At 41.3% G+C, this 24,612-nt stretch overlaps 1 pseudogene; it reads left to right on the forward strand.

Moving 5' to 3' along the window:
- Positions 1-325: 325 nt before the first annotated feature.
- LOC145352024 (U1 spliceosomal RNA) lies at positions 326-474 on the forward strand (annotated as a pseudogene).
- The last annotated feature ends 24,138 nt before the right edge of the window (positions 475-24,612 follow it).

Genomic DNA, 24,612 nt, shown 5'->3' on the forward strand with positions numbered 1-24,612 from the left:
TCCCTATCTCTATACTCAAATCCTATGAAGGCCAACACATCATTTGTCTTCTTTACTGTCTTCTGTATCTGCATGCTTATTTTCAATGACTAATGCATAAGAACACCGTGTCACTGAGTATCCACCTCTCTCAATTCACACCATTCAAGTAATAATCTATCTTCCTATTATTGCTACCAAAGTGAATAACCTCACATTTATCCATTGTGTCTGCCATGCATATGCCCACACACTCAGTCTGTATAAATCACGCTGAAGCATCTCTGCACCCTCCTCAGAACTCACCTTCATACCCAATTTTGTATCATTTGCAAATTTGGAGATAACACTTAGGGGTGAAACCGTGATCCAACAGGCAGTTCGCCCAGGACAAGGCTATTCCATTGCACTCCGGGTGTGCTGACGCCTGCGATGTCCCCAGATGTGGGATACTCGACTGCAAAATTTGTGAACAGTTAGGGTGGTTGGCCTTAATTTCAAATAGCAATTAACAAAACTACTTGATAATATGTTTCCCTGTATGCTTCCCTCATGCAGTTAGATTTAGAAATGATAAATTGACCTGACCCTGTTAATCTCATAACTCAGCAGAGAGCAAATCATATTAGTCAAGTCATCTAAATATCTAAGTTTCATGGGGTGGCACAGTGGTTAGCACTGCTGCCTCACAGCACCAGGGACCTGGGTTCAATTCCCGACTTAGGTCACTGTTGGTGTGGAGTCTGCATGTTCTCCCCATGTCTGCATGGGTTTCCTCCAGGTGATCTGATTTCCTCCCAACGTGCAAAGATGTGCACATTAAGTGGATTGGCCATGCTAAGTTCTCCCTAAGTGTACCCAAACAGGCGCCGGAGTGTGGTGACTAGGGGATTTTCACAGTAACTTCTTTGCAGTGTTAATATAAGCTGACTTGTGACTAATAAATAAACTTTACTTTTCAATATTTACATTCAGAAGCACAATAGAACGCTCACTGAAAGCGCAGGCATAATTATTTACTGTTTGAAAGGAAGAATTGATATCAGGAAAGTAGATATAAAGTAGAATGTGTAGAAAATAATTCAAGTCAAGATTATTTAGAGAGCTTAAAGTTATAGTTACATTGAAGAGGTTGGATTTAATTAGTATAAATAGCAAATTCTGCATGATTAAACTGAACTGATAAAGTACCAATGAATGGTGAATTGTTTGTTTCATAAACCTAACACCTAACAGCTATTGTAGTTTCTGCTGCATCAAATGTGTTGCAAGAGCCAAAATTGGTGAAAATACAGTCAGAGAAAATGAATAGCATCTTGGAGTGGAGGTTTTTGAGAAAACTTAGAAATACTAGTTAAATAGATGTCCAACCTGTCAGCAGAAGACCAGTACAAAGATGGATGTACAAAGGATCTACTGAAAAATGAGACAGCATAATTATTAGCAAGTGTTAAAGTTATCATTCCAGTTCTAGATTACATTTGTAGTTCCCAGTGGTGGTGGGGGTCCCAATATTTCTCTCCAAGACTGGGTTAATTCCAGGTCTTGTGATATCTCCTGACTTTCATCATTCATACCACATCAGCTCTTTGTGCTGATGGGGATAATTGGCTGTCCTTTACGTTTGGAGACATCAAAATCTTCCAGATCATCAATCTCTGATTGTTGGTCATTTCTTAAATGCTGATTGGATGTCACCTGAAACAGAGAGAGACTATATTTAGAACAAAATTTTTAAAAAAATTTCAGCTCCACCGTATTCTCAACCTAGAGAAAGACACATATTAACCAGCCCCTTTGAATCTGAATTAAACAATTCCAGCTTCAAGATATGTAATTTCTTAAAGTGATGGAAAGAAAGACGAGGAATCCACAAAAGACACAAAACATTGTGGAACTGAAATATGCAATTCTTTTGTTAAAGTTTGGGTTGAAATTATGAACAGGACTTGAAGGTAGGACTGCAGACGGACAGGTTCACAAATCCCCATTATCAGCGGGTGTGCCAATTGTCTGGCATATGTGGATTCATGTCCACCTTTTCTCCTGGTAGCAGGATCGGAACCCACAAATTAAAATTCAGCCCTTGCTCTCAATAATCAGTTCAGGAAACATCGAGGATGATTTGATTTTCTCCATGTTTTAAAGCTAGCTCTATTGCTAATTAGGAAAAGCAAAAGTTCAGCTAAAACATATTTGACTTCCAGTTCAATATAATTACCGTATTATCACACATATAAAATCATGACCTTTTGTCTTAATAACTGTGAGGAAGTTGGACAAAATTTTTTGACTTGAAAAAAATGTTCTACTCAGATGTCCCACTCTTTAATTTGACCATATAACGGAAAGTGTTTTTGTATTTGAGTGGTGTACATTTGTAATTTTCAGCTCGTTTTAAATCTTGCATTTCTGGAAACATTTTATATATGCCAATTTCCGTTAAGTGCTCTCTTTCATTTTTCCAATAACAATGGTCTGCTTAAAAAAAAAGCCCTTGTATGTTAAAATATGCACAACCAATTTGAGAAGTGCAGACATAAAACTGAGTGTCCTGAGTCTGTGATGACGATGGAGCAAGCCTTAGTTAATCAAATCAGCAGCGGCAAAGCCTTTCCCAGGTGAAGATCCAGAGAAATAGATTGAATACCTGCAAAGGGCCATATGCTCCAAATATAATGGGCAGAATTTTATGGTCTTGCTTGTCCTGAAACCGTAAAATCTTTGCTTTTCCTAATTAGCAATAGAGCTAGCTTTAAAAGATGGAGAAAATCAAATCATCCTCGATGTTTCCTGAACTGATTATTGAGAGCAAGGGCTGAATTTTAATTTGTGGGTTCCGATCCTGCTACCAGGAGAAAAGGTGGACATGAATCCACATATGTCAGACAATTGTCACACCCGCTGATAATGGGGATTTGTGAACCTGTCCGTCTGCAGTCCTACCTTCAAGTCTTGTTCATAATTTCAACCCAAACCTTAACAAAAGAATTGCATATTTCGATTCCACAATGTTTTGTGTCTTTCTCTACCACTCCAAGATGCTATTCATTTTCTCTGACTGTATTGCCCAAGGTCAACTGACCTTTTTATTGTCCGCCCCTTGCCCACTCCAATTCCCTTGGTGGGTGGGGTGGTAAAATTCTGGCCATTATATTGGTATTTCCATTCAAATACACATATAATGTGCAATAGTAATATATTGCCAAAGGTCACACTAAGAGCAAATACAATAAGACTTAATTCAGAGTTAGAGTGCGAGTATGCAAGTGAACAAAATGTGGTACATAAATGTGGTGAACTGCATGTGCAGAAATGTGATATTGTGGTGATAATGGAGACCTGGTTCAACAAAGAACTGAACTGAGTACTAGGTGTCAGAAAAGATAAGGAAGGGAAGAAAGAAACTGTGTAGCAGTATTTATTAAGAACTATGCAATGCTGGAGAGAGTGGGTGTCCAAGAGGGATCAAGGACAGAATCTATTTGACTAGAATTAAGAAACAATAAATTCACCATTATACTTTTGTGCATATTATAGAAAGCAATAACTAGTAGGGACGATATAGAGGAATATATTTATAGAAAAATGGCAGACAGGTGCAAGACCTATAGAGCAGTAGTAATGGGAGACTGGAAAATGTTAGAGATGTTGCAGGTTTCAAGCAAGTAACAAGGTAGGAAATATTGTGGGACGAACAAATGAAAACTCAATGATATGGAAAGCCGGCCAGCTTAAATGACAAAAGGGATGGTGGTGCAAGAAAAAATGGGATTGTAATGGGACAAGTAAATCAGCAAACTAAAGCCCAGAGGGAGTGTAACTGTGAAAAGCAGAATCATCACTAACAACTACCATAAAAGAAACCACAGAAGCAACAAAATGACAGCAAAGTTATGATCTGAAATAGTTCAGCTCAATGTTGAGTCCAGAAGACTATAATATACTTAATCAAAAGACGAGGGCCGCAAACTTCTGACCATTTGCGCTGCAGCATTTTCCCATCTCAGGGCAATGAATGGAGATTTGGCTTGGAGCCAAATTCTCCGTAGTCCCTGTGGCAGGAGAATGGTGTGAATGGGCAATAAGGTCATACCACTGGCATTGTTCTTAGATTTTATACTGAGCTTCACTGAACAGTGAAGATGACCAAGGACAGAGTGGAAGATGGGACAGCAATCGAAATGACAGGCAACAGGAAGATTAAGAGCACACTTCAGCAGTACAGTCACCCAATCTGCACTTGATCTCCTCATTGCAATGAGACAGCATCCTGATCAGTGAATGCGGTACACAAAATTGAAAGATGTACAAGTAAATTATCATTTCATCTGAAGTTGTGCTTGGCCCTTGGGTAGTCAGAAGGGAAGAGGTGAAAGAACAGATAGTGCATCTCCTGTTCTTACGTTACAGGGGATGTTGGGAATAATTGAGGAGTAAGCTAGGCTGTTGCAGAGGAAACATTCCCGTCAGAACGCTAAAAGGGAAGGGCAAGGGGGTGGCATCATTCTGGATGTGGCAAAAATTTTATTCTTTGAACGGTTGTGGACATTGTTGGGAAGGCCAGCATTTTTTGCCCATTCCTTAATTGCCAGGCCATTTCAGAGGACAGTTAACCATATTTCTGTGGATCTGGTGCCACATGAGGGCTAAATCAGAAAATGATAACACATTTCCTTCCTCATGGGACATTAGTGCAGCAGATTTAAGTTATCTTAAAGTTTATTTATTAATGTCACAAATAGCCTTACATTAACACTCCAATGAAGTTATCGTGAAAATCCCCTAGTTGCCACAGTCTGGCGCCTGTTTGGGTAGAATCATCAAACTCTATAATAGAGATGGACACCATTCGGCCCATCGAACCTGCACCAACCACAATCCAACCCAAGCCGTATTCCTGTTACCCCACACATTTGCCCTACTAATCCCCCTGACACTAGGGCCAATTTATCACCTAACCAATATGTCTTTCAGACTGAGGGAGGAAACCAGGGCACCTGGAGGAAACCCACGGAGACAGGGGGAGAACATGCAGATTCCACACAGACAGTGACCCAGGCCAGGAATCAAACCCAGATCCCTGGCACAATGAGGCAGCAGTGCTAACTACTGTGCCGCTGTGATGGATTTTTTTACAACAATTGATGATTGCTCACTGTCATCATGGCACCAGATCCACAGAAATATCGTTAACTGCCCTCTAATTTTTAGTTAATTACATTTTAAATCCACCAATTTGAACAAATTAACCTGAGTCTCTGGATTACTGCTCCATGATGTGGAGATGCTGGCGTTGGACTGGGGTAAACACAGTAAGAGGTCGCACAACACCAGGTTAAAGTTCAACAGGTTTATTTGGTAGCAAAAGCCGTTACCAAACCTGACGAAGGGGCAGCGCTCCGAAAGGTAGTGGTTTTTGCTACCAAATAAACCTGTTGGACTTTAACCTGGTGTTGTGAGACTTCTTACTGTATTTACTGCTCCAGTGTCATAACCATGACACCATCTCCGTTATGTGGCAGTCAATAATCCAATGAGAGTGAAAGGTGGTGAGGTGGGAAGGTGGGGACACGGGACATGCTATCGTGGTTCTGGAAGGAAGGGAAGGGTGACAACAGAAGTTTGGGACATGAAATGGACATTGTGGAGGACCATGTCAGTCATGATGGGGGAGAATCCCAGTTGAGGAAAAAGGAAGACACATTCGAAGCACTGATATGGATGTTTGCATTGTGAAAACATAGGACACAGAGAAACTGGGAGAATGGTGTAGAGTCCTTAGAGGGGTGTGAAGAACTGCAGTCGAGATAACTGTAAGAATCAATAGGCTTATTGTCGATATTTGTCAATAGCTAAACCCCAAAAATAGAGGCAGAAAAGTCAAAGAAAGAGTCAGAGGTGAATCATGTGAACCAGTCCAAAGATGTGCATGTTGGGTTGATTGACCATGATAAATTACCCCTTAGTATTAGGGGGATTAGTAGGCTAAATATGTGGGGGTATGGGGATAGGGCCTGGGTGGGATTGTTGGTTGCAGATTCAATGGGTCAAATGGCCTTCTGCACTGTAGGGATTCTATCATTCTATGAGAAAAAGGTAGACATTAAAGCAAACGTGATAACATTTTCCAGTTCTAAGGTGAGAGCAGTAATACACTCATTAATGCAATGGAACAAGAGTTCATGAGGAGCCCTGAGTAGGCTTGAAACAAAGAATGTTCCACAAGTTCCTATAGAAACACCTGTTATGTGAAGAAGGTGGATGGAGTTAAAGGCAAGTTGCTCAATGTGAAATCAAGTTCAGCCAGTCAGAGTATGTTAGTGCTTGCTGGGTACTGTCTGGGCCGCTGTTCAAGGAAGATATGGAACACACTGAGACCATCTGCATGGGGGTTGGAGATGAAAAGAGACTGAATGGCTATGATGAAAAGGTTAGGGCAAGGGAAATGGAAACTATTAAAGTGGCAGAGAGCCTCAGGAGAATTAAACAACCAAGTGGGAAGAGACTAAACTGGGCAAGAAAAATAAAGTTGAGGCAGAAAAAAAGTCAGTTTTGTTGGGCAAAGGCGGGCTGAAACTCTGGGCTGAACTTTCAAATCCCATTGGACACTGAAAATATCAGCAACTGTCAGCTTGCCACTTCCTAGATGCTATTCCCTGCACTGGCAATGTTTACCAGATGGGTAATGAGACGTCGCAGCTTCACTGAAGCCAATTAATGTGATGGAGGAATTCATTAAGAGCTCATTAATGTGGATTGCATGGCCTGCATCGCTATCTGAGGCAGAATAGGTGAAGGGAGGCAGGACACAGTGGAGCGTCAGCCATGATCACCCCAAGGATTTACCTTGGACAAGTTGAAGGGTGAAAAGTGCCGAAGATGATTCACCTGCTGACAAAGAGGTGCCTTTTGTGCAGCACATGGAACAAGTAGAATGGACAGTAAGTGACTGGGCAGTCTGGGGGGCCGTCATCCACTTGGGATCTACAGGGGTAGAAGAACAGGTGGCAATGTGTTCAAAGACAAATGGAGGGCTTCATGAACATAACGAATGAATCTGGACATCTGGCTTTTCTGGAACATTGTGCAAATCAAATGTTCTGGCATCTCTAATTCTGAAGTTGCAGCACCCAAATGGCAGTCACCATAATGGCTGCCATGGTGAGTTTAAATCAGGCTTGAACTTGAACTGGCCAATCTCAATTCCACACACATAGCCATTAGTTAGCTACCAAACCCATCGCTGCATCATAAACTCGTTGCTTCCATGAAACTTGAGGCTTATTTCTGTTTTCCCCTGGATAAGGGTCTGGAGCTTGGAAATGGTCCTAACTTCTGATTCCCACCCCAGCATGGAAAGTCAGCCAACAGTTCTCTCAGGGTTTGTAAAACCAGACATATCCTTATCCTATGCTATGTGCACAACTCTAAACTTTCCTCTGAAGTGGTTGAAAAAAAAGCTCAATTGCAATATCAGCTGCTCCCAATAACTAGTGACAGGTTATAAATGTCAAGTTTTGCCTAAGGATGAAAAAACATTTAATTATGCTGCTTCCAATTATTTTCATTCGGAAACTTGAATCCTGTTTCAGAGGAAATATGAAATGTTACCTTACGGAGATAACCTGCTACATCCTGTGTTGTGGGGGCAAGGGAAAATGATTTTTTTTTAAACAGGATTGTTTTTATAGGTATCATATAAAATATACTTGAAAGATATGTCTCAACATGATTTATACTTTACTGCCACAATGGACAGATAGATAAAGTAAAGCATGAATACTAATAGTGTGGTCTGCAAACTGTGGAAATACAAATCGTATTAAATATTTGTGATGTTGGAAATATTGAGCACTAGAAATTGAGGGTGTTCTATTTTTCCTTCACTCACCTGAACTCAGTTCCCATCTATTTTAGAATGTAGCACCTCTGCATCAAATACAGTTTATTTTAGCAGTGAATCATTAGTTTTTTTTTGCAGCTTTCTGATTCAACAATACATATGGTATTGTTAAATGCATAACTTCTTTGAACAGGCTGTCTGTTGCAGTACAGAGGTAAACATGCACTAGCTGGGCTGCACCACAGACCTTGAGTTGTAAGCTTCAGTTTCATTCTTTACTCTCTAACTAATGGAAATATTTGAATTTTTGTAGTTGTGTTGAATCACGGAGGGAATAAAAATAATTCAAGTTTCATGACCAAAAGTTCAATCAAGTTATAATTAGAATTAAGACAGTGCCATGAATTTAACGCAATCTTTCTTACATCAGGGATTTTCAAGATGTCAGTGACGCTCTCCAAGGAGACTGAGCTTACATTATTTAATGGATAATATTGAATCATGGTTGATGCTCATAATAGCCTACATTAAAATGAATTAAAATTTAAAGGGATTAAAATAGTAATTAAAAATGAATAATTGAAATAAGAAGCAGTAATTGAATAATGAACATTTTGCTATGTAAAATGATATAGCTGTGACTCAATCATGGAAACATTCACCACAGTATATTTTTCAAATTTGATACTATACATTATGATAGGGGCATGGATGCATGTTGAATATTTCAAGAGAGGCACACAGATCATTAAATTGTTGACAAATTCTGGCTAATTCCTGGAGTTGGTGATGTGGTTACCATGAGTTCAAAACATCCCCACTGCCCACTTTGAACGAAGTTGCCATTTTCCATTGGAGTCTCCTCACAGGTTAAAAGTCCAATTTATTTAAAGCTTCATTGCATTAGTTGACCTTCTGTTGAACCCACTTAGAAACAATAATAAAACATGGTTGGTAACCAAGTAATTATTTGCAGATGTTACATCGGAGGTGTGACAGCCATACTGTGAAGTGAGCAAGATAACCAATTAACACTGCTAATTCAATATTATAGTAAAATCACTTTTAGCCAGCCTATCTGATTCAGGATAATTGTTATTTGGTGATATGAAGGGGGTGACGTTATAATTACCAACATTTGCTTCTAGCCTCCCTATTGTCTGTATTTGAGTCCCATATTTTTAGATCTTTTCGGCAGGTGTGTAACTATGGTCTATTCATGGGCATTCCACAGACTAGCAACAATATATGGTGACATAATGGGGTAAATATACAAAGGAAGCTTGCACTTTTGTTGTTCGATAGAGAGCTGACAGAAAAGGAAAGGTGATAAGATAACAAGAAAGAAGGAATAGGAGGGAATCCATTCCACCATTTCTTTCTTCATGCCAAGTGAGGATAATGCCATTTGACCAGCTGCCAAGCTTATAAAAAGAACACAAATATAGAGCCAGTTCTGACATGAAAATTTGTGAACATGTTTAGAACATCAGATAAAGTGCTATTAATATTTTTGAATTATGACTATGCACTGTTTTCATATTTGTAAACACTACATTGCAGTGGGTGGAGGAAACCATGTGGCAAATTACAATGAGAATCTGATCAATGGTATATGTGTTTAAAAACGCTAGTGCTAAATTCATAAATTGAATCAATTTTCTTCACTGAAAGGAACTGAAATATTTGGATTACCACCTATCCCATGCTCATCTCAGTGGCTGCATAACTATAATAGAAGTTTAACAAGCACTCTTCCGAACCCAGTTTAAAGCTTATTTATCAGTGTCGCAAGTAGGCTTACATTAGCAATGCAATGAAGTTACTGTGAAAATCCTCTCGTTGCCACACTCTGGCGCCTGTTCGGATACACTGAGGGAGAATTTAGCATGGCCAATGCACCTAACCAGCATGTCTTTTGGACTGTGGGAGGAAACCAGAGCGCTCAGAGGAAACTTCACTCTTCACTATTTGACACTCAAATACAAACTAGAAGTAAAGGTTGATAATTAGAATGTCATCTCCTACATATTATCAAATAACAATTATCCTGAATCGGACAGGCTGGTTAAAAGAGATTTTACTATAATATTGAATTGGCAGAGTTAATTTGTTACCTTGTTCACTTCGCAATGTGGCTTACACCTCCGATGTAACTTTGCAAATAATGATTTGTTTGCGAACCATGTTTATTATTGTTTTCAAGCCTTTCTACTCTCTTGCCTTAATCCTCGGCTTGAATTCTTCCTCATTAAGCCCACTGCTATTCTTCATGCCTCTTTTGGCAATTGCAAAAGGACCAACGAAAGCAATTATTGTTAACCTTTTGCAAACGGCAACCTTAACTATTTCACCGGATATAATTTTTCAAAGCCATCTCGGCCTTTGGGCTAAGCTGAAGCACTAAATCAAGCCCAGGAGGGGGTGCAATGCCTCATCCTGTCAGCTTGGATCTCGTTTGATCGAGCCCAAGATGGGATGCAATATCTTGTCTTGTCAGCTTGGATCTGGTTTATCCCTCGGGTGGGGACCATGATTGGACTTAATTTGAATTGGCTTTTTTCATCAAAATTAAAGTACTGAAAGGTAACCAAAAAAAATCTTCAGCCTCATTGACCTTTCTGTCAAGGCCACTTGCTGGGGATTCAACTTGCCCATTCACTTACCTCAGATCAAAATGTCAAAAGAAATTGCAGCAGGAGTGGGTCATTTGGTCCCTTAAGCTGTTCTGCTGTTCAGTAAGCTCATGACTGGTCAAATTGTGGCCTTAGTTCTACATTTCTGCTTGTCCCACATAAGCCTTGACTCTATTATCAATTAAAAATCTGTCAAACTCAACCTTGGTTACATTTATTGACACAGCCTCTACTGCTGTCTATCAAAGCAATTATTGCCAACCTTTTACAAACGGTTGTGTTTTGGTTATGTCTAAGAGATTTCCAAAATCTAATAAGCCCCTGAGAGAAAAGAAATCCTTCCCTCTGTCTTAAATGGGAGACCACTTGTATTTAAATGGTGCCCCTTGTTCTAGACTCCCCAGCAATGGACACATCCTCCCAGCATCAAACTTGTCAAGATCCCTCAAAATCTTATTTGTTTTAATTGTATCACCTCTCACTCTTCTAAACTCCAGTGAGTACAGGTCCACCCGATTCAACCTTAGTTCATAAGACAATCCCTTCACTCCAGGAGTCAGCTGAGTTAACCTTTTCTGAACTGCTTCCAATGCAGTTATATTCCTCCATAAGTCAGGAGACCAAAATAGTACACAATGCCCTAGATATGATCTCAACAATTCTCCATACAGTGGTCACAGGACTTATCAGATTTTCAAATCCCACCTACCCCACACACATGCTGTTAAATCTCCAATGACAGCAACCCAAACCTCTATGCTCATTGATACATGAATCACAGGTTTCCTTTCCCCTCTGCACTTGCTAATCCACCAAAATGAACCTTCCTTTCCTCTTTGTACATGCTGATCCACCAATAACAACTTCTCCTTCCCTGCTCTGCGCCCACCCCCAAATACCCATTGACGATCCAATCGCAGCCTTTGTTTTCCTTCGTGTATTTACTGACCATCTAATTATAGCTTTTCCTTTCTTTGGCCCTCCAATCACAAGTCTGCCACCCCCTTCTCTCTGGCACCCCTCTTGCTGGTTGCCCAAGAGTTTTGTGTTTGACAATCAGAAAGATCCTGGTGATCATGTGGTGATGTGGGGGTGTTACCATTGACCAGAAACTTAACTAGACCAGCTAGGCTCAGCGTCATGGAGAACACTGAGGTTATAAACTGACTGAGATCTAGCTAAAATAAAATATATAATAAATGGCATAGAAAAGATCAAAGACTGTTCTGTCTTTAAAGAGCAAAACTGGATGCTCTGATTTTACACAAGATAAAACAAATTAATAAAACAATGTGCTGCAGTTTTGATGAGAAAAAATGTTTCCCTGTAGTTTCAAAAAGGCTATTTGTGCAAGGGAGTCTCAAATCCATAACCTTTATTGGCCTTCAAGTGCAGTTCAATGTATTCTTTTCATGGCAAAGTGGTTATCACTGCTGCCTCACAGCGCCAGGGACCCAGGCTCGATTCCCGGTTTGGGTCACTGTCTGTGTGGAATTTGCACATTCTCCCCGTGTCTGTGTGGGTCTCCTCCAGGTACTCCAGTTTCCTCCCACAGTCTGAAAGACGTGCAGGATAGGTGCATTGGCCATGCTAAGGTCTCCCTCAGTGTATCTGAACAGGGGCCAGAGTGTGGCCACTAGAGGATTTTCATAGTAACTTCATTGCAGTGTTAATGTAAGCCTACTTGCGACACTTATAAATAAACTTCCCTTAATATTTTTAGTTGTAACATGTTAATGGAATGCACCCTAAATCAATACTAACCCAGACTGACTCCCTTCCATGTTCTTCCGTCGGGAAAAAGATACAAAAGTCTGAGGTCAAGTACCAACCAACTCAAGAACAGCTTCTTCCCTGTTGCCATCAGACTTTTGAATGGACCAACCTCGCACTAAGTTGATCTTTCTTTACGTCTAAGCTATGACTGGAACACTACATTCTGCAGTCTCTCCTTTTCTCTATGAACGGTTTGCTTTGTCTGTGCAGAGTGCAAGAAACAATATCTTCACTGTATACTAATACATATGACAATAATAAATCAAATCAAAATGTCAAAAGATAGTTTGATCAAAGAAAATATTGGTAGACAACTAAATAAAGTAGCAACTAAAGGAAGCTGGAGTGTTCTCCCCTGTCTTATTGCATAACAAACAGCAAGACTGGCATCAGCCCTGGGAATTCTTACTTAGATTTGATGTAAATTGCTCAAAGATCAAAGGAAATATGCAAATGAAAGATTGCAAAATAACTGAAAACTTATAAGGAATTAGGTTATGTAAATGAGACATACAGTTAATCAGGGTGCTTAGCATAAGCTGATGAGGAAAATGAATTGGTTCCAAAGAGATAATATGAAAAATTGTATGTTAATATGTGGAACCCAGCAGACCATGAAAATATAACCTACAGTGTATGGACAAAGTTATGAATCACCAAATCAAGTGACCAAAAAACCTAGACTTTCTGTTGCTCTAAGTAATTCAGCAATGTACCATAATCAGTAAATCTGCTTGTAACACTGCTCACATACACAAGATTCCACACTGTGCTGCAAGGGGGAATCAGAGTTGTAGCCTACTTTACAGAAACGTAACTGGAGGTCAACAAATCGTGAGCAAGATAAAATAATATTAATGTCCTGGAAAGAAATTACATAATTCTGGGGAAGCAGATAATGGCCTGAATAATATCCACTCCAGAGCGGGGGAGGGGGGCCCAGTATTAGCACTCCTGACCCAGTGCCTGAGTTCAATCCCGGCCTTGGGACACTTTCTATGTGGAATTTGCACATTCTCCCTGTGTCTGCGTGGGTTTCACCTGGGTGTTCTGATTTCCTCCCGCACTCCAAAGATGTGTAGGTTGAGTTGATTGGCTGTACTAAGTTACCCTGAGTATTATGGGGATTAGCAGGGTAAATACGTGGGTTTAGGGGGATAGAGTCTGGGTGGGATTGTCTTTGGTACAGGCTCAATGGGCTGGATGATCTGCTTCTGCACCGTAGGGATTTTATGATTCTATAGATGTTATACTGTATATAAAGACTCAGGTGTTCTGGTCACTGGATTGTCAGAAGGCGGATCTACAACCCACAACATATGACCCTGCCAAAGTCCCAACAGGCTCATCTATGTAGGAATTGCCCAGGATGTTTGAACTTCAGACAGGCAATTCCCCTGCTCCTCGGGACTCTCCACGATTGTCTCCGACTTGGAGTTGGAAACCTCAACAGTTCTGCTGTATTAACTGGATAGTTGCCCAGGAAATTATAGACAGACTAACCTGAGGCTGGAACTTTCTGCTCCCGCAACCTCTGACGGTTCTGCTGCTTTGGCAAACCCACCTCAGTCAGACCTACTGAGGTTGATGAGGTGACTGGTAGAGGGGACCTGGAGCAGCAAAATATCCTTGGAGTGTTCTGGACGGATGCTCCTGGACTATCATGCTGGTGTATCTCTTACTTTTGGATGTCTTTGGGCCCATCTCTGACTCTGAGAAGAGAAGGGGGAACCTGAAGGAATGTCAAGGTGTCTTGTCCCCCACTTGCCTACCACACTGGAACTGCATAGCTAGAGTGATGGTTTGCAAGTTCAACTGCAAATCTAGCAGAAATTGCTGAACCTGGGTCTTCAAAGCTGCCACCATTCCTACGGAGACCTCAGTGCACTCGCATGTCATTACATCAGGCAGAATGTGGACAGATTCCTCCATCCTTTATTCAAGCGCGCTGGATAAATGCACACTTTGATTTGACAAAGGATCATCTGGACTTGAAACGTCAGCTCTTTTCCCTCCTTACAGATGCTGCCACTCCTGCTGAGATTTTCCAGCATTTTCTCTGTTGGTTTCAAATGTGCTGACAGTCTTCAGCAACTCTGTCTGATGTTTCCCTGCCTGTCTTTGTAACTTCTCTCAGGGTCCATTCCAGAGGCTCACCATTGAACTCGACCCACCTGAGGCCTGGTCCACAGCAATCCTCCAAATCCCAGAGACCTCAGCTGCATTGCCTCTGCCGGCAGTGGAAACATATTCATGAGGCAATCAGCAGATTCTGGACCCAAGCCTACTCTAGAACAAGGTGTATTTATCTGTCCTGATGGGAGATGCAGGTGAACGCAGTGATGGGTCTCAGTGGATGGTTCCTCTACCTTCTCATCTGAGGCAGTCTGCAGACTGGGGCTCCTGTTGCAGCTTTTGCTGCACCTTTTCTTGCTGATGGCTGAAATAGTGAGCAGAGAAAATGAGTAATTGCTGAGACAAGCTCCAACATAATCAGTCACTCACTGTCATTGTCCCCATGTTGATGGATACTGGATGGACCCTCACTGGCTTGTTGGAGGAGGCTAGTTACACCTTTCCCTCAAGACTGATCTCTGTCCACTCCGATGAGCTTTGCTGCCTACTTCTCGTGGGAGGAGAATGTTCTCAGTTCAGGACTCCAACCTCCTGCCTTTGTTTTGCTCCAGTTTGTTGTGTAGAAACTTGTTCTTCATAATGGCAGGTGGATTGACTATGAATGCTATGGATGAAAGGGCAGTTCAGGAGTTTGCATGCCTGTTGTGTGTGCTTAGCCCTTCTCTATAAGAGATTAAGACATTGTTGGTGTAGACTCCTACACAAGATGGCGATCTTAAAGTGGCTGACAAACATGCAGTGCTGATGTCCCATCTGTTTGTCGTGTTTGACATCCCTGTGGACTTCAATCATAGATTGCCTGGTTCTTCTGTACATTTGTGAGTTTGGAGTCAGTAGAGGTTTCAAATCATTCATTCTGTTCCCCCATTGCAAGGTGGTCCCTTTCTGTTGAACACGTGCAATGATTTCCCTGGTCACTTCCTCCCAGGTCAGCATGATCAGGAAAGGACCTCCTGCTCCTAGCCTAAGGGAAGAGTATCTCCCAGCTTTCCTTGATGGTCTAAAGGAGAATCCCGAGGAAGATCTCACTGTACTGTGCAGTGGAGTGTCTTGTCCTTTTGGTCACCATGATTAAGAGGAACGGTACAACACACCTGTCCTGCAATGAGTGAATGAGTGCCATTTAAATATGGCAGCAGGGCTTTCCTATGAGATAGTGGTGGGTCAGACAAATCCCCGTCAGCCCCACACAGTATTCAATGATGCATAATTAATGAGCCATAAAGTGGAAAATTGGCTGGATAAATCCCCCCCTCTCCGCATAACTGGAATCACACCGACTTTCCCATCCAACACCTCATTTCATCGCCAGCATGGAAAATTCCAGCCCCAGCCTAACTCCTGAGTGACTGCAGAATAGACTCCCCAATCAAAGAGGGCATGGCTTGTCTTCCCTAATGCTACAGCTCTGATGCTATATCTTTGATGCTATACAGCTCTGATGCTATATCTTTGTGGGATATACTCACTTTGGCGGAAGCCGGCTTTGGAAGAACTAGCCAGAAATGCCGAGCACCGTCATTGCATTGAAAACTTATATTGGAGGGACATTTTGATGAGGATTGCCATTTTATGGATGATCTGGGTCAATATCTCACAACTATATCAAAAACAAAAGCTCTGAAAATAACATTTTGTTTAACCAGTTTCTGCAGTGATGGGATGTTCCATAGGATTCATTGAAGAGAAATAGCTCAGTCAGTCTCTCAGGTCTATGCCCCTGTTTATTTTCCTATTTCTTCTCATCCAATCATCACATCCTTTATTTCTTTCTCTGTAATGCACTTACTTAGCTTCTTCTTGATGGGAACTGCGCTTGTTACCTCAGCCAATCCATGTGATAGTCAGTTTGACTATCTAATTGTTCTCTTGTGGAAAGCGCTTTCTCATGACTTCTTAATTAAATTTATTTGTGGCTACCTTATATTAACGGCTCCTAGGCTTTTACTCACCCACAAGTGAAAGTTCAAATTATTTCCAAGTCCTGAACTTGTCCAAGGGAGAATGGCCACTATCTGGGAATTTTCTGGAGGTAGCCACTTAATTGGCATGTAAGCAAGTTCCAACTGAAGGCAGCGAGCTGGATCTTGAAGAGGGAAGACATACATTTAAGGGCATGCTCACCAAGGCTTCTCATCCATTTAACTAATTATCAGGGAGTCCCTTTAATCGCTGATGGTGCACAAAATGAACTCCACCCACACAAAACGTCCCTCCCCCCACTTTGATTGATCTTATATTCAGAAAAGTTGTGCTTCAAAAGAGACATTAAAATTATGGTGCATATAACTTTTGAAACCTGACCCTATGCATTCTACCCTTCCCTCTCACCTACCCTTGTCCCAACATTCTTAACCCACCCAAGTTAACCTTAATTTTCGCCTCTGTTGACCTTGAACTTCAGCTGCTACCTTGGACTCTGTAGGTGGAACCCCAAATGGGATGGTGAGATTTTTAAATTATTAGACATTAAGGCACTGACAGAACTAGCAGCATTCAGTTACATGATTTTCAAAAAAATGTTTATGAGCTAATGAGAAGCATTTAGAATAAAATAGAGAAAAGAAGGCGGGGGCCATGTGACCTGTCTGGATTCTGCTTGATATCAAGTCTGAATGGCTTGATTGTTGAAGGTTAAAGAGGGACCCAGGTTGTTTCGCTGGGTAGAAGGTACAAGATGTTCACACCTGTGGAAAATGGCATGAACATCTGTGAATACTGGGTGTATTCTTGTCTCCCGCTCTCACAGAGAATGTTGGGAATATCAGGTTTTAGGAAGTTACACTTTAAATTGTCCATTTCATTCCAAGATAAAGAAGGAGGTCTTGAGGAAAAGTAATTTGCATTTCTGCCCAGATACAAAGCAAGTTATTCACACTGCCATGGGGATTGGCATTAGGAAGGAAAAGTCAATAGAAACCAATGAGATTACAGGTTTCTCAAGGAATCCCTGAATCTCACTGTCAGGTCAATCTGAAAGAATCTAAGAGAGGGAGAGAAAGCAGAAACATAAATGCGGCCAGTCCTATCCTGAGGCAGAGGAAATGCTGTCTTTCTTATTCATCATGCAGAAGGCAAGTGAGAGCTCACATTCAGATCGAAAAGACCAAGTTCATATTTAAAATGAGGCTGGGAGATTTGCCTAGTCTTAGGTAGAGGAAAGAATCAATTCAGGTTTAGAAGTTACCTGACTGGAACAGGAAACAAGGAGGAAAGGCTTTGGAACCTCGCGGTAGCAGGACATTGGTCAAGATTTTCCTGCAGTCCTGTCCAATAAAGAAGCTATTGTCAGTTGAGGTGAGCGTTGTTGAGGTAGGCAAGAGATGATAAGGGTGCCTCAAAAGCAGCATGTATTCTGCAGCATCAGAATAAATTAAAGATCTTGCATGGTCAAAGTTTTCAGGCCATCAGTGTGAAAGGTAATAAGATGGCTTGCAGCCAAAGTTGCGACCAGTGGTTCCAGGCTCAAGATTGAGTAGAGGTGTCGATGACCCAGAGTCTGCTACCAGGAGACCACCTGTCATCAGCCTCACGACTCAACAGGAAGCTAATCCACAACAGGAGAATCCCACCATGATCTTCACCCTGCCGCCAAGCAAGCCCTTAATTCAACTAATTGGCTATCCACTGCTGGTAGGTGGGCAACCACTGGCAACGTGAACCAGTCTCTGGTAGAATTGCCAGTTTTTGGAAGTGTATCTCTGACCTGATATGCCACTTTAGGAATCTGCCCTTCCAGATCCACCTCCGCGGAGTTGAGTAAATTCATGCCATTTGGTATCATCCAGTTTGCTAGGGCTAAGAGCCAATTTCATCCCCATTGTATCCTCAGGTACACAGTTAAAACTCCCAAACTAGGAAAATCACTGCAATTGCTGCAGCTTTCAGTCAGAGCAGTTCATTACATTGTACAAAAACGGTACCAGCTGTCTCCTGCAGTGATGTCCTATATGCCCATGGCCTGTACTGAATCTCCTACTAGTCACCCACTAACAAAACACACTAAATAGTGCTTAATTAGATGCTCTGTATTTCTGTGAGTACACAGAAAAATGTGTGAGCCTTTCCTGGAAGGCAAGGATTATGCAACAGGTCTCTCCACCCCATGATTCTCCTTTTGCCACCAAATGACTTATTACTATCTTATTCAAAATTCCACTGTGCATTTCCTATTTCACATCAAGTGTCATGCACCTGTACCTCTCTATTCCAACTTTAAAACTTTTGTTCTTGATTTCAAATCCCACCGTTGCTTCATTCTCTCCTTTCTTCATAACCTCCCAGTCTTTCAAACTCTGAGATCTCTACATTCCTCAAATCCTAGCCTTTTACACATTCTGCTTTAATCACGCTATCATTGAAGATCCAGGGCAGAAATTCAGGGCCCTGAGTAGACCTCACTGTTGAATCAAGGCACAGAAGGTGACCATCAGTGGGCCGCCCTTTGGCTGCAAGGCGTTGGCTTGGGTTTCCTTTCCTAAACATTCCCACCTCTCCACCTCCCCATTGTCCTTTAAGATGCTCCTTAAAATTTACCTCTTTGATGAGTTTATGTACACCTGTTCTATTATCTCCTTATGTGAGTCGGGGCTGGATTTTATGCTCCCCAACTCCCTGCCCAAACTGCACTGGATATGTTTTTGATGGGCTGGGGCACATAAAATGGGTCAATATTTTATATGTCATAACAAATGTGGAAAGCCTTCCTATTCACCCTGATCCAGTTCCCATAGTATAGGAATGGGTGAGGTGGTCACTAGACTGTCACCCTTGGTCCTATTAAGGGCCTTAAGTAGCCAATTATTATCCACTTCAGACCTTCTATCTACCTCCACTGCTATAATGTGCAGAACGGGCGGGATGTGGAAAGGCTGTTTCTTTGCTTTAACAAGCATGAGAAAAAAGTGTAGACACATCATCTGGAAAGATGCCACCCCATGTGCATCAGGGGTGTCCACCCCAAGGTGTTACCCCAACCCCTTTCCCACTTTGTCCCTCTCATCCTAGCTTCCAAAATCCATTTGCACCTCCCCATTTCACCTCATCTTGTCCCCAGGGTGCCTGATGTCTCCCCACCTTAAAAGCCCAGGGACTACCTGGGTCTTGTATTCACCTTCAATCTCCTCCTTGCAGTCCAAGCAGCGCCCACTACAGGGTTCTGGTACCGAGGGCATGGCTAGAGCTACCAATTGATTAGATTGGCCAGCAGCTGTTGAGAGTGGGACTTTCTTCCACTGAGGGGCAAAGGCCTAACCCCCAGCTCTCTGGAACATGTTAATGCTGCCAGGTGACTTTTTAAAAAAGTTGGTGGGTTTCAAACTGATTTCTATTCTGGAGGTTGGGGGGAGTTGGGTGGGGTGCAAGCAGTACACATGCCCCACCCCCATAAAATGCAACTCTTAGTGTAAAATATTATGTGATACAATTCTGTGAAGCAGCTTGAAATTTACCATGAATTGAAATCATAGGTGTTGCTGGAACAGCTAGCAGGTCAGAATCCACGCTGGCTGGAACTTTCTGGTTGAAAAACAGCACCTACCTGTTAATGGAAGTGGGAATTCTATATAGTCCCTCAACCTTCAGTTCATTACAAAACATACATTAAAAAAACCCCACACTTCGAAGGTTATTTCATCTAAGTCCCTGTTAATAGAGAAGTTACATAAAGTGTTCACTTCAGAATTTAACTTTTATGGTTGTGTTATCTTAGTGGTAAGTTAAAACCACTTGTGTAATGAAAATATAAAAGCAGATGTCCTTAGGATACTGGAAAGCTGTCTTCAACACTTCAATATGTACTGAAGTGTATTCTTCCACCAAAATAGCCCCTTATTAATTTTTTAATCTGAACAGTGTGAGATCCAGCACTGCAATGCTGCTGTGACAGCAGGATTCTGCTCTGAACTCATGATTACCCACAAGTTTTCCCACTAATGATTGCTTTAGGTAAGAATCAGAATCAGAACATAGATGTAAGCAGACCCTTAGCTACAGTAGTAAAATTCTGTACAGCACAATTTTCTTTCAGCTATGCTTTTATTTCAGGATCTGACATTGAGTCATAATTATTCTCTGTGAAAGTCAATCAGTTGAATGGAAGAGTCAAGTTTTCACAGATCTCAAAAGTGACCTTTAAATTATCGCAGCTCTGTGTTACTTCTTCTACAACTGTGACCCATGGGAAGCACGGAAACATAACTTATCTCAGAACTTTTTAATGATGTTGTTTTTTCTTTCATAGAATCCTCGAGTCCCAGAATAATTACAAAACAGAAGGGGGCCATTTTGCCCATCTTGTGCTTACTGGCTCCCTGCAAGTGCCACTCATCTTGTCCCACTCCTCCGCCTCTTCCCAATAGCTCTTTAGTTTTTAGTCCCCAGATAATTATCCAGTTCTTTTTTGAAGGCTTTTGATTGAACTTGCCTCAGCATACTCCCAGGCAGTGAATTCAGATCCAAATTTAAAGATTTCTTTCCTCATGCCATCCTTGCTTCTTTTGCCAATACCCTTAAATGGGTATCATCAATTCTTCCATAAACAGGAACAATTTTTCCCTATCTAATCTGTCCAGACCCTTCCTGTCAAATCTGCTCTTAATCTTCTCTGTTCTCAGGAGAACAGCTTCTCCAATCTTGTGAATTATTTTTATACACCCTCTGACATTTTTGAGTGTTTTGCTCCTTCCAATTAAAAATGGAGTTCAAGTGTGTCTCAAAATAATAATGAGATTGATTTGATTTATTATTGTCACATGTATTAGTATACAGTGAAAAGTATTGACTCTTGTCCGCTATACAGGCAAAGCATACCATTCGTTGAGAAGGAAATGAGAGAGTGCTGAATGCAGTGTTACAGTCAGAGCTAGGGTGTAGAGAAAGATCAACTTAATGTGAGGAAGGTCCATTCAAAAGTCTGATGGCAGCAGGAACAAAACGGTTTTTTGGGTCAATTGGTGAACGACCTCAGACTTTTGTATCTTTTTTCTTGATGAAAGAAGGTGGAAGAGAGAATGTCCAAGGTGCGTGGACTCCTTAATTATGCTGGCTGCTTTGATGAGGCTATGGGAAGTGTAGACAGAGTCAATGGATGGAAGGCTGATTTGCATGATGAATTGGCCTACATTCATGATCTTTTGTAGCTTCTTGCAGTCTTGGACAGAGCAGGAGCCATACCAAGCTGTGATACAACCAGAAAGAATACTTTCTATTGTGCATCTGTAAAAATTTGTGAGAGTCGTAGCTGACATACCAAATTTCCTTAGTCTTTCGAGAAAGTAGAGGTGTTGGTGGGCTTTCTTAACTGTAGTGTCAGCATGGGGGGACCAGGACAGGTTGTTGGTGATCTGGACACCTAAAAACATGAAACTTTTGACCATTTCTACTTCTGGGTGTCAACCTTATTTCTGATAGTTCAACTGGAAGCAGCAGTATATAATAACAAATTAATCACCTGAACAGAGTTCTATTGGTTTCAGGCAGCGAAATGGGTATTTGGCATGAGTGTTGAAAACAGTTGTTTGGATAGCGTTTTGCCCAGTCTCTGCTGTCACACTAAATGACTGAAGTATAGAATCAGGCAGTGACTTCATCATTTGGAGTGGTAGCGTCACCTGCAAAAACATCTTTTGGCTTTTGCAGAAAGATCAACTTTTGGGTCAATTTCTTCACTTGAAGACACTCAACAGCCATCACCTGACTAATTCCTTTTTGAGAGGGCACTTGCTCAAGTTTCTAATCTCATGCTTGACTCCTCTCACAAACACTGTATTGCTGTGAAGATCTTGATCTCTAATCAGAAGCAATTAGTCTCTTTGGAAACCATCAAGTTCAAGAATCAGCCATAATGTCAGACCTTTCAGAGCCATCAAAGTCTAAATTATAAAATTCTCTAAACCATTCCATACAGCTCTTTCTTTATCGTCATTTTAAATCCACCTTAAAACAAATCGCTTTCACCAAGTTTTGAGTCACTTCTCCAATAGATCCCTCTTTCACTCAGAATACATTTTTATAATTAAGGCCGGAATTGTCCCACCGTCCTGAAGCTGTGATTATCCAGTCCCGTTGCTGTGAATAGAGATTTGGCTGACTGCCAAATTCTCCATTCTCACCGACAGCGGCAGCAAGGCATGCGAGACCAGAGGATTCTGTGGCCAACTTCTCTAACCTTGTTTGCGGCTGGGATTTTCCGGTGCTGCTGAAAGTGTATGAATGTGTAAATTTAGCTGTAATGCCAGATTTTCCATTCTCGCATGCAATGGGTCCCTGCCATGACAAGACCGGAGAATCCCATGCAATATTTCTGTGTCACTATTTAGATTGTTTTTCAAAGGCAAAAACACTATATAAATGCAAATTTCTTCTGTTGCTAATAGGCAGAGAATCAGGGAGCTGTGATTTGCAACTTCCAATGATCAGCACCTAACCTTTATTATTTTTACTGAAGATGTTGGCTACATCAAAGACGATGGTCTGAATTTTCAGGATGGTAGGGACATGGCCACCATGACCGAAGAGTTGGCAGGGGACACATCCCGCTGACTCCAACAGCCCTGATGCCATTTTATACTCTAAAGAGCATTGACTGGCACAAGGCAGGGTTTGCAGCCACACTTGGGAGGCAATCCCTCCTTGGAGACGTGCAGGTTAATCTGATGTTCTGCAGTACTCCAGTGCCTTCAGTTCCAGTAAATGTACAACCAACGTTTTGTGGTAAGTAACTCAACTATTGAGTTTCCAAAATCTTTCCATCACCTACAAGGTAAAATCAGGCATGTGACGAAATACTCTTCACTTGTTTGGATGAATTCAGCTTCAACAACACTCAAAGTCATCCAGGACAAAGCAACTTGTTTGACTGGTACCGCATCCACCACCTTAAACACTCACTCCTTCCATCACAGAGATATTGTGACTGCAGTGTGTACAATCAATAAGATGCACTGAAGCAACTTACCAAGGTTTCTTCAACTATATCTCCCAAACCTGTGATCTCTACCACCTGAAAGAATAAGAACAGCAAGTGAATGGCAGCATCATCACCTGCAAGTTCCCTTGACATCACTGATTTGGAACTATATCGCTGTTCCTCCATTGCCACTGCGTCAAGATCCCGGAACACCTTCCCTAGCAGCACTGTGGATGTACGTACATCACAAGGACTACAACGATTCAAGCAACTGACTCGCCATCACCTTCTCAAAGGCATTTGGGATGGGAAATAACCAATGCCTTTGCCATTTACTCTCACATCATGTGACTGAATAAAAATTAACCAGGGAACAATATCTATAATAATCAGGATTCAACATTCATGGAAAAATATGAGGATCACATGATGATCAATAAAAGTATAATAGATTGCAAAGCCCTCAGACTGGAAGCTGTTAGCAGGTAACACTGAGAACACAATTGGTTGCTTTGTTTCTGTTTCTGCAAATCTCATTTTCATTTTGCAAGCATTTAATGATTGCAATGTATGCTGTATTGGGGAATAACTGTTTTGAGTGTGCCAGAAGTTTTAAAGCGACCAAAAATTAATTTTTGTGATAATATCAGTGGAACACTTACATTAAATTCTTCAATCAGCCATTTAATTTAAGAGTACTTACCTGTTTAATTAGAATGAATTAATGGCATCAATACAATATCAGAAAGATGAATACGATATGGACACATATGAGTGTTTGGCCGTTGTTGTCACCAGCCATAAATTGTTGCCGGAGTCTTTATCAGATTCTCAATTCCACAGCTTTGTTCCAATGATATAATCTTCTGAAACTCGCTAAAATTATAATTAAACAAAGACATAATATAGCAGATGTTGGAAATAGGCGACTGAAATAAATTGTTTTACTTAAAATATTTAAGTCAGCCGTCCCTCAATCCTGGTGATTTCCAGCTATCATCGAGTCAAAGAGGTTTACAGCATGGAACCAGGCCCTTTGGCCCAACTTGTCCATGCTGCCCAGTTTTTACCTATTTGGCCCATATACCTCTATACCCATCTTACCCATGTAACTGTCTGAATGCTTTTTAAAAGACAAAATTGTACCCACCTCTACGACTACCTCTGGCAGTTTGTTCTAGACACTCATCATCCACTGAGTGAAAAAATTGCCCCTCTGGACCCTTTTGATCTCTCCCCGTTCACCTTAAACCTATGTTCTCTAGTTTTAGACTCCCCTACCTCTGGGAAAAGGTGTTGACTATCTATCTTATCCATGCCCTCATTATTTT

This window comes from Carcharhinus amblyrhynchos, chromosome 13 (assembly GCF_965287045.1).
Source record: "Carcharhinus amblyrhynchos chromosome 13, sCarAmb.v2.hapA, whole genome shotgun sequence".
Lineage (NCBI taxonomy): Eukaryota > Metazoa > Chordata > Chondrichthyes > Carcharhiniformes > Carcharhinidae > Carcharhinus > Carcharhinus amblyrhynchos.